Consider the following 18,169-nt stretch of genomic DNA (forward strand, 5'->3'; position numbering starts at 1 on the left):
CAAGCCCTTAGCTAGAATCATAAAGAAAAAAAGAGAGAGGATACAAATAACAGAAATCAGAAGTAAAAAGGGGGATATTATTACCAACACTTACATAATAAAAAGGATTATTGGAGGATACTATTAAGAAATGTATGCCAATATGTTAAATAACCTAGAAGAAATGGACATATTATTAAAAACACACAAATTACCTAAAATGACTGAAGAAGAAAGAGAAGATATCAACAAAGCAATTCCTAATTCAAAGAGATTGAATCAGTAACACAAATCCTCCAACAAAGGAAAGCCCAGGACCAGATGGCTTCACAAGGAAATTCTACCAAACATTCCAAGAAGACTTAACTCCAATTCTGTTCAAACTCTTCCAAAATATGAAAAAGAGAGCCCTCCCCAATTTATTGTATGAGGCCAATATCACCCTCTTACCAAAGTCATATAAAGATACCACAAGAAAAAACAAACAAACTATAGACTAATATCTCTTATGAATAGATGCAGAAACCCCCAACAAAGTACTAGCAGACAAATCCAACAGGATATTAAAAGAATTACACACCTTTATCTAGTAGGTTATATTCCGATATGCAAGGTTGGCTCAACATAAGAAAATCAATTAAAAGACACATAATAATCTCAATTGAGGCACAAAATGTATTTGACAGACCCAACACTCCTGCTTGATAAATCACTTAAAACACTAGAAATAGAAGGAAACTCCTCAACATGATAAAGAACATATATGAAAAGTCTACAGCTAACATTGTACTCAATGGTGAGAGTTTGAAAGCTTTTCCTCTAAGTTCTGGAACAAAATAAGGATGCCCAGTGTCACCACTGATATTCATCCTTTTACTGGAAGTTCTAGCCAGAGCTACTAGTCCAGAAAAATAAAGAAAAGGCATCAAAATTGGAAAGGAAGAAGTAAAACTTCCTCTGCTTGCAGATGACATGATCCTGAAAAATCCATTACTAAACTCCTAGAGCTAATAAATGAGTTTAGCAAAGTGGCAGAGTACAAGATTAATATTAAAAATTAGTAGTGTTTATATTCACAAGTAATGAAAAATCAGAAGAAGAAATCAAGAAAAAAAATTCATTCACAATGATTAAAAGAATCAAATATCTAGGAATAAATCTAACAACAGATGTAAAGGTTTGTAGACAGAAATTACAAAACATTGTTAAAAGAAATCAAAGAAGACCTAAATATATGGAAGGACAATTGACGTTCATGGACTAGAAGACTACATATTGTTAATATATCAATTCTACCCAAAGTGATTTCAATCTCAATCAAAATTGCAACAATGTTCTTTGGAAATGGAAAAGTCAACCATCAATTTATATGGAAAGGTAAGGGCCCCCAAATAGCCAAAGCCGTCTTAGAAAAAGGAGAACAAGCTTCAAGAATTTACACCTCCACATCTTAAAATTTATTGCAGGAATTATGAGAAGATGGTGTTAAACTAACAGGCAGAGCTCAATGCTCTCACAAAAACAATGGAGAAAGAGCCAAAAGCTGTCCAGGGGCCCTGATTTGGGGTCAGACCAAGGTAGTGCTACAAAACTCCCAGGAGGGTGAGGGACAGAGAGATGGAGAAGACAAAACAACAAACATGAGTTACCAAACCCTGCAGCAGCCAGGAAGGACTCCCTCCCTATCACGATATTAAGCTGGGTTAAAACCCCTGGCTCACTGCAGGTAACTGAGAGGGGAAAGATATATTCCTCCCTGTCAGCTGTTTCAAGGGAAAAGGAATAGGGAGTTGGGTGCTTTTCTTTAGTGAATTTGGCCAGCAGAGCCTGCTTTGAACCTCTGTTCTGGACATTCCATGGAGGAACACAGGAAAGCCCAGACTGAAACACCTCCATGGAAAGGTGTTCTGACAAGTGCCATCTGCTGGGCAGTCTGGAAATTGCATGGACAAAACTGTTCTCTTTGTAGCCTACCCCTAGGAGAAAATCTGCACCCCACTATTGAGTCCCTAGCCCAATTTTGATAACTTAAGCTGGGTAATTTTATAGACCTAGAATAAGGTGAACCAAATATCAAAGAAGAGCTGTGGGGAAACAAACAAATAAACAATAGGCAATGAGAGGAATTGTCTTATCAGAATAAATTCACCAACATATTCAGATGCTTAGACATCAACAAAAAATTGCAAGTCATGCTAGCAAACAGGAAGTGATAGCCCAGGCAAAGGAACTAACCAAATATCCTAAAAGGATACAGGAGTTAATAGAATTAGTGATAATTAATCACACAACTCTCCTAAATCACTTCAAAGAATTTAAAGAAAATATGACTAAAGAAATTAAGGATATTAAGAAGGCATTAGGAGAGCATAAAGTAAAATTTGAAAGCCTGCAAACAAAAGTAAAAGATCTTATGAGAATGAAAGACACAATGGATGAGATTAAAAATACACAAGAGGCATGTAAGAGCAGATTCTAATTGCTCAAAGCAGAATTGGTGATTTTGAAGAACAGAACATCTGAACTGGAAAAGATAGGAGACAGAAAGAGAAGAGATTGGAAAAAATGGAACCGTCTCCTGGAATTGAATGATAATGCCAAATGCACAAACATTCACATTTTCCGTGTCCCAGAAAGAGAAGAGAATGGAAAAGAGGCAGGAAGAATATTTGAGGAGATAATGACCAAAAACTTCCCATCCCTTATTAAGGGCATAAATATCAATATTCAAGAAGGACAATGCACCTCAAACATAATAATTCCGAACAGACCTGCCCCAAGCCACCTACTATTTACAATGACAAATATCAGAGATAAAGGGAGGATTCTGAAAGCAGCAAGAGAAAATCAAAGCATCACAACCAAGGGAAACTTGGTAAGATTAAGTGCCAACCTCTCATCAGAAACCATGGAAGTGAGAAGAAATTGACATGACATATTTAAGGTACTGAAAGAGAAAAACTGTCAGTCAATAATTCTGTATCTGGCAAAACTTTCCTTCAAAGATGGGGGTGAGTTCACAAAGTCTTCACAGACAAACAAAAACTGACAGAATATGTTACCAAAAGACCAGAATTACAAGAGATACTAAAGGGAGTGCTGCAATCTGAAAGGAAAAACAACAACAACATGTGGTTAAAGCATATTGTGGTGTTTGTAACTAGCAGAGCTATTATATGGGTTTGACTGTGGTTGAAAGGGAAAGTCTAAGGTTATGTATATTTTTAGAAAGAAAGCTAAAAGCTGTAACATGGGACTTATAGTGAAACCTCATGTAAAACACAATATGGGTGATATTGCTTGTATAAGACTGATTTTACAAAATATAAATACAAATATACTAGAGAGAAGAGAAAAGAATAATAGCTATGTATAGCAGGAGAGGCATAAGGAGATTGAGAGATGATGAGTTTTTTCATGTGTTTTTATTGTTATTATTGGAATAATGAAAGTGCTCTGGGACTGGAGTAATGAATGCACAAATATGTGATTACACTTAATATGATAGGTTGTACACTTTGATTGGACTTATGCTTTATTAACATGTATCAATAAAATTGATTTGTTAAAAAAAACAGAAAACTGCAATTGTTGGAGAGGATGTGGTGAGATAGGAATGCTTATTCACTGCTGGTGGGAATGTGGAATGGTACAGCCACTGAACCTAATTATATATCTGGAAGAACTGAGATCAGTGATTTGAACAGACATCTCCACATCAGTGTTCATGGAAGCATTATTCACAATTGCCAAAAGATGTAAACAACCCATGTGTCCAATCAACTGATGAGCAGATAAACAAATTGTGGGATATGCACATGATGGAATTTTATGTAACTGTCAGAAGAAATGAAGTCATGAGTCATATGATAACATGGATGAACCTAGAGGACATTACATTGAGTGAAGCAAGCCAGACACAAAGGGACATTGCATGATTTCACTATTATGAACTAAGTATAATGAGCAAACTCATGGAGTTAATAGCTAGATATAAGCCACCAGAAAATAGAATGTGGTTAGAGAATGGAAAGCTGAGGTTTAATCTGTGCAGAATTGGTAAATATTCTTGTTGAATTGCTGAGACCAGCTCAGCAATAGGTTTGCATGAAGGGAAAGTGATGCAAAACTGAAGAAATAAGAGGACAGAAAGAAAGATACAAGAGAGGAAATAAAGATGTGACCAGGGGACTCACAGCTTCAGAAACTGAGAGCCTCAACCCTAGTTTCCACATCATATTTATTTAGGAACTAACAAGCAGCTGTTTGTTATTTACTATAATAAGGGACAGGTGCAACATTTCGATGATAAGGTACAGGTCATCAAAGTTCAAATGCCTCCTCATGCAAACATTTTTTCATGGTGACCAGATGGTGTTCCATCTAGTCATGGCCTGGTGTTCCTAAGCCTGCACTTTTTGTCTGCATTATGGAAATGTTTCAACTTCAAACCTTGTTCTACAACATTTCCCACTTTTTGTTTTTACAAAACAATGAGGGATAAAGGTTTTGAGTATTCCAACAATATTATAAGTTTCATTAACATAAGAAAACATTGCACTTTATCAATTACATTAGATGGAATAGTTTTGTTTTACCCAACTAAACAACATTTAAGAATTTGATAGAGTAGCGGGCCCTTACACCTTGTCCCAATTGTTTGCCTATTCCAGGTCCTTAAGATACCATTGTCTCTGATGTTTCTTAGTAGGGTTACTGCCACAGGTTTCTTCTATGCAGCCAGATTCATTGCCATCAGGCTAGGACAGAAAGCCTTGAAGAACTGCATTGTTGACCTTTCACACAGTTTTTGTACTTTTTGTATTCATTCAGGCTTGTTTTACCTTTACAAAACACATTATCTCACTTTTACAATTTGCTATATGCATATTAGTTTTGTCCTGCATATCTCCACACTAACCATTTTATTTTAGGACAAAATACACCTTATTACATGTCAGTTAGCATTCTCACAAACTTTTTACCTTTTTCAATATTCACTTAACTTTTATACCTTTTCTTTTATCCTATGAAGAAAAATAAACTATTCATTTCAATTTAAGCAAGAATTCTATTAACCAAGACTTACAACTATAGAGATCTCATTAACATTTTAAACTTAGGTAATAATATAAGCACTTATTTAATTTTTTGGCCATTTGAATAGAGCTCTTTCAGAACCTTTTATTTATCAAATTATATCTCCATCTGGAGGCATCAAAATATACACTGACAATGAACAATCACAAAAACCATTACAACACACACTGAAACAATTACAAAACATACACCACAATTGAACAAATAGACAAACATAAAAGCAGTTCCAAATCTACTCTCCTAGAATTAATTTCTTTATCAATTTTAATTTGACTTCTTCATACTTGTTTCATGATGCCATGCTTGGACAAATTCTGTAGTTTAGATACTTTGATGTAAAGCCACTCTAAAAACCACAGCTACTGTAGTTAGGGCAATAATGCCCATAATAGCTGCTATTAATACCCCTATAAACCTTTTTGCATGCATAAATGCTTTTTGTAAAAATAATAGCAAAGCATGCATATCAGGTGAAGATTCAATCCTGATATAAGATGTGGAGCAATAACCAGCAATTCCTCTTTTCCAGCTGTTGTTTGGCTTCTTGACTTAGATTTTTAATTTACCCCTAGATAGGAGGTGAAGCTGCTCTGTCTTTGGAATGAGAGCCAGCCTGGTAGTTTTCAGCATCAGTCTCTCCATCTGCATGATTGGAGGTTCTGGGTTCCACAAGAACTTTCATTGTCTTTTGGTGTTCATGATATAGTTTTATTTGATAAGCTGGTACCCACACAGGACATTCTCTGTCTCCTGGGGAAATTCAAGCAAACCTTCTTCCCCAAGTAAACAGCTTCCCTGTTGACCATTCATTGATCAGTAGATCATTCCACCAAATTAAAGGTTTATAAAACAGAGTTTGTGTTTGAGTTTTAGAATTAGTTTGGAAATGCCTTTCAGCTGCTGTGCCTTCCAGGGTTGTTCCACAGTTAAGAAAATTAAGAGTGAATAATGTTTTATGTAACTGCACCTGTGGTGTTTCTTTGTCTCCCCATTTTTGTTTTTGTGACATGAGTTTAAGGGTTTGATTGGCTCGCTCCACAATAACTTGCCCTTGGGGGTTATATGGAAGTCCTGTAATATATGAAATACTCCAAGTGTCTAGAAATCTTTTAAGGCAAACATTGGTATAAGCAGGAGCATTATCTGTTTTTAGAGACTGGGGAAGTCCCTTTACAACAAAGCAAGCTAACAAATGCTGTCTTGTGTATCAAGCAGTTTCTCACATCTGAGTTGTAGCCCAAACAAATCCTGAACAAGTATCTACAGAGACATGAACATAACATAATTTTCCAAAGAAGGAGATAAAAGTTACATCCATTTGCCACAGTGAGTTAGCAGTTAAACCATGGGGATTTACTCCAGATGCTACTCTTTCTATTACAGTGACTGGAAAGGCCATTTGAAGTGCCTCCAAGTTACCCTCCCTTCTAGCTTGTAAAATGCCTTGTTGTAAAGCTGATAACATTGGCTGAGCATCTCCAGGCATAGGAGGGGGAAGAGGTGTTGGTGGGAGGGGGGGGTGGGAAAGTGACTTTCTGAAGTCTGTTAATGAAGGAGCTGAAGGCAAAATAACATTAGGTTAATTATCATAAAAAAATTCAGTGGAAGGAACTTCCCCATTTTCTCTCTTTCTCTTCTTCTGTTTGCAAAGATTCCAAAACAGATTTAATAATCATCCAAGTGGACCAAATAGTAACAGGGAGTGGAACACCTTGTACATATAATTTTTCTCTTTTCCTATTCTTTCCCAGTCTTCTAATTCTAAACTTCCTGCTGCTGAGAACCATGAACAGTATTTGCCTATAATCTATAAAAGTTCTAAAATATGAGACTCGCTGGCCTCAGCTCCTCCTGCCTTGAAGAGACATATATAAAGGTGATATTTTATTGAATTGTTTCCATTTCCCATCGTAACCCTTTTAAAATACTCAAGAGTGTCCTTACTCACCAAGGACTTGGAAGGCATTCTCAACCACTTGGGGCTCTACACTGTGACAACATCTTTAATTTTGCTTAAAGTGATTCTTCTTCCCTTCGTGGCCCACAGTGGGCACCAGTTGTTGAGACCAGCCAGGCAATAGGTTTGCATGAAGGGAAAGCAATGTAGAACTGAAGGAATAAAAGGACAGAAAGAAAGATACAAGAGAGGAAATAAAGATGGGGCTAGGAGATTCACAGCTTCTGAAACTGAGAGCCTCAACCTTAGTTTCCACATTGTATTTATTTAGGAACTAGCAAGCAGCTGTTTTTTTTGTGTGTGTTTTTGTGTTGTTTTTTTTTTTTTTTTTTTTTCTATAATAAGGGACAGGTGCAACATTTAAAACAATAAGGTACGGGTCATACAAAGTTCAAATGCCTCCTCATGCAAACATGTTTTCGGGCTGACCACATTGTGTTTCATCTAGTCAAGGCTCAGTGTTTCTAAGCCCACACTTTTTGTCTGCATTATGGAAATATTTCAACTTCAAACCATGTTTCTATAACATTGAATGTTTGGAAATGAAAAAAAATCATGAAAGTATATCATAGAATTTATAATTAGTAGAGCTAACATATGGATATGATAGTGGTTTGTTTTTTGCTTTGTTTTTTGGAGTAAAGGAAATACTCTAGTATTGATTGAAGTGATGAATGCACAACTCTGTGATTATAACAAATGCCATCAATTGTACATTTGTACATTTAGATGGTTTAAGAACAACAACAAAATAATAAGGTGGTTTGGGGGAAAATACTGCAAATGTAAGATTTTGATTATACTTAGTAGTAATTCTTTGATGATGCTCTTTCATAATTTGTTACAAATGCTTCAACAATACAAGATATTGGTGGTAGGATGAGGTATGGATGCCCTGTATGATGTTATGTATGGTCATTTTGTAAGTCACAACTTTTACTATATACTTACTGTTTATGTATGTTCATGTATGAATAATATACTTTAATAAATCGTTTAAATAAAAAAAAGTATTGCAAAGCCACACAGTAATCGAAACAGCATGGTACTGGCACAAGGATAGTCATAAAGACCAAAGGAAATCAAATTGAGTGTTTAAAAATCAACATTCACATCCACATCTATGGCCAATGATTTTTCACAAGAGAGCATAGACTATTCAATTGGGGAAGAATAGCTTCTTCAACAAACAATGGTCCTGGGAAAACTGGATCTCCACTTGCAAAAAGAATGAAGGAGACCCCTATCTCACATCATATACAAAAATCAACTCGAAATGGATCAAAGACCTTAATATACAGGCCAGTACTATGAAACTCTTAGACCTTGTGTTTGGAAATGGTTTCTTAGACTTTACAACTGGACCTTAAGCAACAACAACAACAAAAAATAGATAAATGGGACCTCATCAAAATTAAAACGTTTTGCACTCCAAAGGACCTTATTATGAAAGTAAAATGACAACCTAAACAAAATAATGAAATATTTGGAAACCGCATAACTAATAAAGGCTTAATATCCAGAACATATAAAGAAATTCTTCAATTCAATAACAAAAAGGCAAACAACAAACTTTTTTTTAAAATGGACTTAAGACTTGAATAGATGTCTTTCCAAAGAAGTTGTAAAAATGGCTATAAGCATATGAAAAGCTGCTTAAAATCATTAGCCATCAGGGAAATAGAAATCAAACCACAAAGAAATACCATTTTACACCTTCTAAAAAGGGTACTATTAAAAACAAAACAAAACAGAAAATTCCAAGTGTTGCAGAAGGTATTGAGAAAAAGGAAAACTCATTCATTGCTGGTGGGAATGTAAAACAGTGCAACTGCCATCAGACAGTTTGGCAGTTCCTCAGAAAGATAGTATAGAAATACCATATGATTTAGAAATCTCACTACTAGATTTATACTCCAAAAGAATTGAAAGCAGGGACTCAAACAGATTTTTGCACAGTAATATTCATAGTGACATTATTTACTTTTGTCAAAAGATGGGAGCAACCCAAGTGTCCATCAAATGAAGAACTGACACACAAAACATGGTATATACTCACAATGGAATATTATTCAGCTATTAAAAGGACTGAGGTTCTGAAACATGTGACAGCATGGATGAACCTTGAAGACATCAGGTTGAGAAAAATAAGCCAGATACAAAATGACAAATATTGTATGATCTCAATGATAAGAAATAATTAGAATTAAGCAAATTCATGGAATCTAGAATATAGGTTAGAAGGGAAAGTGGTAGGGGTAGGGAATAGGGAGTTAATGCTTAAAATCACAGAATTTCTATTGTGATTGTGATGGTTAGTCTATAGTGTCAACTCAGCCAGGTAATTGTGCCCAGTTTTTTGGTCAAGCAAGCACTGGGCTAACTGTAATACAAGGGCATTTATGGCCTTTAGTCACCATTGATTTTACTGCAGTGGTAAATCATAGATAGCTGATTACAGTTACATCAAACAGGGAGACTGCCATCAGCAATGAGTGATGCTTTATCCAATCAGTTGAATGCCTTAAAACAGGAAGTGATTCCAGAATTGAATGAGAATTTCCCAGCTCTTCTTTGGACAGCCAACAATTCCCTGACCTCATCAAGAACCTTCACTGGACTTTCATCGGAGACCCTGGTTGCAGGCTACCTGCGGAATCTGGATTTGTGCATCCCCAGGGTCATGTGAGAGACTCTTATAAAATCACATACTATTGAGAGATACCTCTTGTTCATTCGGTTACCCTAGAGAACACTGACTAATACAGCTTGGTACCAGGAATGATTCTTGAGGAACAGAGTCTTAAACATGGGGTGTCTGAGGTGGTTGTAGGAGTTTTGCAATTGGCTCTCTACTCTAATTGGACTCAAGGGTATTGACAACTCCCTTTCCAATAGTGAAAAGGCTGCTAACAGTGCATAACAAGAGTTGACAATTAAGATACACAAAATATCATCACTGGATTCCCTTACTTTCATGCTTATAAAAAGCAAGAATATGGGTAAGAGTGTTTTCAACATCTTAAAAGAGTTTTGAGGAGTCAAAAGGTATAATGATGTTGGCTGGCTTCTCCTAGATACTCTGGATACTGTTACAAAAAAAAGAAATGAGTTACAGACTTCAAATCTGAGACTTAAGCACCACATGAGTGATGCAAAAGTTTCTATATGTGCTCTGAAAGAAAATCTTGTCTCCTCTAGCCACAGGCTTGGACTATCTGAGAACCAAACTCAAACTCTAATTGTACGAGAAGTGGAGTTACAAAGAAAACTAAATCTCAACACTGCAGGGTTTCTGCAGTTAAAGTGAAGGCATTGACTGGAAAAGAGTGGAATCCAGAGAATTGGGATGAAGACATATGGGATGATGATAATATTGGAGAAATTAGAATCCTGAATTCTGCTGAGATTTTGCAAGATAAGCCTGCAATGGCCAGCCCTGTCCAAACCACACCTTGTCAACCTAGTATCATCCCGGCTCCAGCCTGCCCCAGGAATCTGAAACAACTTCCAGCCCAGAGGTGGGTATCAGCCAAATTGAAGCCTGCCCTGCCCAGCCTCTGGCCTGCCCCAGGGAGTCTGGACCTCCTACCAGCCCTGAGGCACGTATCAGCCATGCCTCTAGCATTAACTGCCAAGCATCCAGTCTGCCCTGAGGAAACTACCTTCCAACCCATGCCTGAAGAGATTAATTCTGTCTCACCAAAAGAAAATGCAAGGGAATGCCCTGAGGCCAGTAGCTTGCAAGGCATTTCTAATCCTTCTCCTTACCCACCCTCACCATTTCTCTTATCTTCAAGAACTATTACTAGACTAAAACCACAACAAGCCCCCAAAGATGAAATACATAGTGTGACTCATGAGGAAATAAGGTATACTCAGAAAAAACTGCATGAGTTTTCCAACTCATATAGACAAAAATCAGGGGAATATGTGTGGGAATGGATACTTAGGGTATGGGATAATGGTGGAAGGAATATAAAGTTGGATCAGGCTGAATTTATTGGTATGGGCCCACTAAGCAGAAATTCTGAATTCAGTACTGTAGTTCAAGGGGTTAGAAAGGGCTCTAACAGTTTGGGTGGTTGACTGAAACATGGGCCAAAGATGACCTAGCATGTCTGAGGTTGAGATCCCCAATTTGCCCTGGTATACAGTAGAAGAGGGAATTCAAAGGCTTAGGGAGATTGGAATGCTAAAATGGATTTACCATTTGAGAGCTGCCCACCCACCCTGGGAATGTCTTGAGGACACACCTTTAACCAGGACTCTGAAGAATAAATTTGTAAGACTAACTCCATCTTCCCTGAAGAGTTCTGTGGTTGCTCTTCTCTGTAGTCCAGAAATTACTGTAGAGAGGACTGCGATGGAATTAGAATCCCTAAACATTATGGGGATGATTGGGTGTCAGTCTGGTAAAAGTCAAGTATCAGCAGTTAATCACCAAAGTCAAGGTGGGTGCGGCTACTGCAACGCAAGGCAGATTCAAAAAAGCACTTAAAATAATCTGAATTAGTTAGACTTATGGGGTTGGCTAATATATTATGAGGTACCTAGAAGTGAAAGAGATGGGCAATCTACAAAATTTATTCTGGATGTGTACAAACAGAAGAGTTCTAGGTCAAGTGAAAAAAACCCTAACTCAAATTGCAGATGCAGAGAATCATGGACCCTTAATCAATTCCCAGACTTGAGACAGTTTACAGACCCAGAGCCCCTTGAATGAGGAGGAGGCCAGGTCTACTTGGGAAAGGCTACTGTTAAACTGCCCACAATTTATACTGTTAATCTTCCTCCCACCCTTCCCCAAGGAGATCTATGGGCTTTTACCAGAGTAACTGCATCGGGGAAAGGAAATGATCAGACATTTTGGGGATTATTAGATACTGGTTCAGAAGTGACATTAATTCTAGGAGACCCAAAATGTCACTGTGGTCCATCAGTCAGAGTAGGGGCTTATGGAGATCAGGTGATTAATGGAATTTTAGCTCAGGTCCATCTCACAATTGGTCCAGTAGATCCCTGGACTCATTTTGTGGATATTTTCCCAGTCCCAGAATGTATAATTGAAATAGACATATTCAGCAACTGGCAGAATCCCCACATTGGATCCCTGACTTGTAAAGTCAGGGCTATTATGGTTGGAAAGGCCAAGTGGAAGCCACTAGAACCGCCTCTACCCAGCAAAATAGTAAACCAAAAGCAATACTGGATTCCTGGAAGGATTGCAGAATTTAATGCCAACATCAAGGATTTGAAGGATGCAGGGGTGTTGATTCCCACTGCACCCCCATTCAACTCTCCTATTTGGCTTGTGCAGAAAACAGATGGATCTTCAAGGATGACAGTAGATTATCGTAAACTTAACCAGGTGGTGACTCCAATTGCAGCTGCTGTCCTAGATGTAATATCATTGCTTGAATAAATCAACATGTCCCCTGGTACTTGGTATGTAGCTGTTGATTCAGTGAATGACTTTTACTCAATTGCTATTAGTAAAGACCACCAGAAACAGTTTGCTTTCAGCTGGCAAGGGCAGCAGTATACCTTCACTCTCATGCCTCAGGGGTTTATCAACTCTCCAGCACAATGTCATAATATTGTCCGAAGGGATTTTGATCGTCTCTCCTTCCCATAAGACATCACATTGGTCCATTATATTGATGATATTATGTTGCTAGGACCTAGTGAGCAAGAGATGGCAAAGACTCTAGACTTATTAGTAATGCATTTGCATGAGAGAGGATGGAACATAAATCCAACTAAAAGACAAGGTCCTTCTACCTCAGTGAAATTTCTAGGTGTTCACTGGTGTGGGACATGTTGAGATATCCTTCTGAAGTGAAGGATAAGCTGTTGCATCTGGCCCTTCTTACAACAAAAAAAGCAGGCACAATGCTTAGTTGCTCTCTTTGGGTTTTGGAGAAAACACGTTGCTCATTTCGGTGTGCTACTCAGGCCCATTTACCAGGTGACAAGAAAAGCTGCTAGTTTTGATTGGGACTGGAGAGCAAGAAGAGGCTGTGCATCAGGTTCAGGCTGCTCAAGCTGCACTACCAGTTGGGCCATATAATCTAGCATATCCAATCATGCTGGAAGTTTCAGTAGCAAATACAGATGTTGTCTGAAGTATCTGTATGCTTTGACAGGCCCCTATAGGAGAATTACAATGCAGACCCTTATTCTGGAGCAAAGCCCTGCCATCCTCTGCAGATAACTACTTCCCTTCTGAGAAACAGCTTTTGGCCTGCTACTGGGCTTTGTAGAGACTGAATGTTTAACCATGTGCCATCAAATTACCATGAGACCTGAGTTGCCTATCATGAGCTGGGTATTTTCTGACCCACCAAACCATAAAGTTGGGCATGCACAGCAGCACTCCATAATGGCCATGGAGTTCGGGATGGGGATTATGCATGAGCAACAAGGCTGACTTGGCTACAGCCACTGCTGAGTGCCAATCTGCCAGCAGCAGAGACCTATACTCAGCCCCCAAATTGGCACCATTCATCCAGGTGACCAGCTTGCTACCTGGCGGCAGGTTGACTACAGTGGACCACTTCCACCATGGAAGGGGCAGTGATTTGTTTGAAGTGGAATAGACACATACTCTGGTTATGGGTTTGCATTTCGTGCATGCAATGCTTCTTCAAAACTACCATCTGTGGACTTACCAAATATGTTATCTATCACCACAGCATTCCATGCAGCATTTCTTCCAATCAGGGAACCCATTTCACAGCAAATTATGTGTGGGAATGGGCATATGCCCATGGAATTCACTGGTCTTAACATGTTCCCCATCACCGTGAAGCACCTGGATTGATAGAACAGTGGAATGTCCTTTTGAAGACTGAATTACAGTGCCAACTATGTGGCAATATCTTTCAGGACTGGGGCAGTGTCCTCCAGGAGGTTGTGTATGCTCTAAATCAACGTCCACTCTATGGTTCTATTCCTCCCATAACCAGGATCCATGGGTCCAGGAATCAAGGGGTAGAAATGGGAGTGGCACCACTCACTATTACCCCTAGTGATCCACTAGGAAAATTTTTTGCTTTCTGTGGCTGCAACCTCAAACTCTGCTGGTCTACAGGTTTTAGTCCCAAAAGGAAGAGTGCTTTCACCAGGAAACAGAACAATGATTTCATTGAACTGGAAGTTAAAACTACCACCTGGCTACTTTGGGCTCCTCTTACTTCTGAATCAACAGCCAAAGAAGGGAATTACTCTACTGGTTGGGGTGATTGATCCTGACTATCAAGGGGAAATAGCATTGCACCTACACAATGAGGGTAAAGAACAGTTTGCCTGGAATACATGATATCCTTTAGGGGCATCTCCTAGTACTGCCATGTCCTATGATTAAAGTCAATGGAAAATTGCAACAACCCCAATCTAAGCAGGACTAGCAATGGCCCAGAATCTTCAGGAATGAAAGATTGGGTCACCCCACCAGGCAAAGAACCATGGACAGCTGAAGTGCTTGCTGAGGGTAATGGAAACATCGAATGGGTAGTGGAAGAAGGTAGTGATAAATATGAACTTTGACCCTGTGACCAGTTACAGAAATGAGGACTATAATAGTCGTGTATCTTTTTTCCTTGTTTCGTTATGATGATGATTGTATATGTACACAAAACAAATTTCTTTGTCTTCTTCCCTGAAATTTTCCCTTATCATATAACAAGTTGTATCCATTTCATGTCATAATATTTGAGAATGTCAAGTTTGAGAGTGAATATTACCCAAGAACTTGAACCCCATTCTGTATGGAATTAATGTGTTTCTGATTGTACACAGGAGAGTTTAACATTTTTAGGCAGAAATATATATATATATATATATGCATGTCTGTTATTGTTTTCACTTAGAGACTAGGTATGGTTTAAGGTAGTGTGTATGGTTGCCAAGCTGACAAAGGGTGGACTGTGATGGTTAGGATATTGTGTTAACTCAGCCAGGTAGTGTGCCCAATTGTTTGGTCAAACAAGCACTGGGCATTTATGGACTTTAGTCACCATTGACTTTACTGCAGTGGTAAATCATATATAGCTGGTTATAATTTTATCAATAAGAAGAGATACAAGAAACATGATATTACATATTTACAGATAGATCAGAGTAGACATAATAGCAGCCAAATATTAATAATGATATTTAATTGAGCATTTACTATATGCTCTACACTTCAATAGGCATTGAGAAGTTAAGTAATTTGATCAGAAACACAACTAATGAGATGTGGCAGCAGGATTTTAACCCATAAGCATATTCTAGAAACAGTGCTATTGACCTTTTCCTCACTGACTTTCCATGCATGGAACAAGCCAAGAACCAGATCGCCAGCAGAGAGAGGAGAGAGAGGATAAAGAAGAGTGACTTTTAATAGTTAACTCTACCTGGTAGTGTTTCTGTCATCCCACAATGCTTTATAGGTTGACCCTCTATTGTTAAGTCCAATTTTTTCTGCCATGTCCAGATGCATAATTGATCTATAATTGTCATCCTAAAATTATATTTTATTCTGTATGTATATGCATTACTTCTATAAAATGATAATCTTTGATAATTTTTCATTACACAAAATTTCTGTTTGTCTGATCCCACTTCTGTATGTTGAAGGCATTTCTGTAATAACATAGGACTGCTTTATATAATATACTCAATATATCATATATAATATGTAATGAATGTATTATACAATCTCTAATATTATAGGTCTTAATGAACTTCATGAAGGAGATAAAAATATTATTTATAAATAATTGACCTTACTACACAAAGAAATATATATATTATCCATTGTATAGTCCCTATAAGTATATAAAACAAATTAAATTACTTAGACTTGGGTTTAATATGAATTTTCAACCCCAAAGTGGATAAAATTCTTTACCAAATGTAGTTAAGAGAGTTTCTTTAAAATGAGTGCCATCTAGATTTTCTCCTTCCTCTTAAGTTAACTGGGTTCGGCTGGTCCTTTTCCTTGTAATTTATAATGTTCTTTCCTCCAGCACCTAACTCCAGCTCTTTGCCTTCACCATGGAAGGGAGTGGTGGCATAGTCCAAAATAAAATGATCCATCCTTTAGTCAGTCAAGGACTCACATAAAAAAATCAAAGAATGTGCAAGCAAGACTTTATTTCGGTCTACACAGAGTCCTATATGTGTGTGTGTGGTGGGGAGAAGGTGTGTGAAGATTTAGGCATGTGTTCACTATTCCCTTTACTCATCCCTCAGCCTGTTTGAACTCCTGGGATCTCTCCAGTGATTATTTCTTGCAGTCATCAAAGTCCCCTGTACTTTTCTCATTATCACTGTCTCCATGGCCCTCAGTCTTTTGAAACCCATGAACTTCGTTCTTGCCCTCTCACATAAACACACACCATTTTATTTTGCCCTCAGTCACCTCAGAGAGTTGTCAGCATGTTTTTTTGTTCTACTACCATGTAACTTCCATACAGGGAGTTACCTGTTGGATTACCTAAAACCCAAGAGCATAGCATGACTGCCATAGGTTATTGGTGGTCTAGGGGGATCTGTCTTATAATCATGTTCTGAGGTGATTGCAAAGGGAATTTCCAGTATTTTGTGTGTCAGCTGTGATTACAGCATGGGTGTTTTAAATGTAGTCCTTCGTCCAGCCTGTAAGTAAACACTCTACTAAGTAGAAACATTGGTTTTTGTAATAATGCTGAAAAGAAAAAGAATATTCTCTACGGACATAAATATTCAGAAATTACTATTTAATCATTTTATATTCATTCATACTGTATGTATATTCATACAGTATATGGTGGGGGAAGGATGGGGAGCAAACTGATAAACTCTTTGTACAAATTTCTTAAACTTTTAAAAAAAGACTTAAAACTTAAAATGATGGGTTTTTTGAGCCACATAATACTAGAAGTTTTAAAAATCTGTTTATTCTCTGGGTTTGATCATTTGCAAAATGAAGAAGAAAAAGGAAAATTTGTCCTATAAGGTCACTGATATTCTTTCAAATACTAAGATTCTATGATAATAAAACACCTTCTGAATGTCACTTAAGTACTAGCAAAAATTTAGAGACATTAATATATTTGGTTTATTCATTCTTTCAATTTTTAAAAAACTTTGAACTGTTGAAATGAATTACTATGTAACAGTTTTTTGAATTATGCAATACCTGATTTTATTAGAAACCACTTTATGGGCTCTGGTGAATGTTTGCCCATATTGTGAAGTCATTACACAATCTGGCATAGTGGGCACTTTATATTTAGAAGAAATTTAGGACTCTGGTCATATTGCAAGTCATAACTAACATATTTTGGCAAAGAAATATTTAAATGTTTATTCTCATTTTATTAAAAATCATATATTTACAGTAGTCCAGAAAGACTATATTTTGTAGTAAAAAGTTATCACATGACATAATATTCCCTAACTAGACCTCCATACTAGAAAGACATATTCAGAAGGACATAAATAAAATATCTTAGTAGGTAATTTCTAATGAAAATGTGTATAGATAGAGATAGAGATATAAAATTTTCCCTATCAAGATAGCATTGCTTTATCACAATTAAACATTGTAATATGTATATATGTATGCTCTTACAACATTCATTAAAAATTGGGTTGTTATGATATTAAGAAACTAGCGATCGTATAATGAAAATCCAGATGTCATGGTACAAAAAGCTCGTAATTATGCTGTTACAAACATAATGTTTATGTGTCTAGAAAGAAAGAGGTGTATGTGATTTTAGCTGCATGACTTCCATTAAAGTCAATGAGAATCACATGGCTAAACTACTGTACACTATTTTGAAAAATTATCGCTGAGGGCTCTAATGTGACTTTTCATGACTTTCTCATGCAAATCTTTTTATTTTCTTATAGATCTTCTTTGTGGCAGAATAAGATGAATGAATTTGAAACATTACTCTTTAAAAAATTAAAAGCAATCCCTTTAAGAATTTCTGAGATGGTTGACTTAGGATATGATTATTTTTCAGGATTCCTAATATGAGTGAAGCGATTTTTAATATATTTTAAAGAGAACAAAAAAGTGCATCCGATTGATGAACTATTTTAGTAATGGGAACTCTATTTGACAATTTAATTCAATACCACAAATTCTTT

This window comes from Dasypus novemcinctus, chromosome 5 (genome assembly GCF_030445035.2).
Source record: "Dasypus novemcinctus isolate mDasNov1 chromosome 5, mDasNov1.1.hap2, whole genome shotgun sequence".
NCBI classification, from domain to species: domain Eukaryota; kingdom Metazoa; phylum Chordata; class Mammalia; order Cingulata; family Dasypodidae; genus Dasypus; species Dasypus novemcinctus.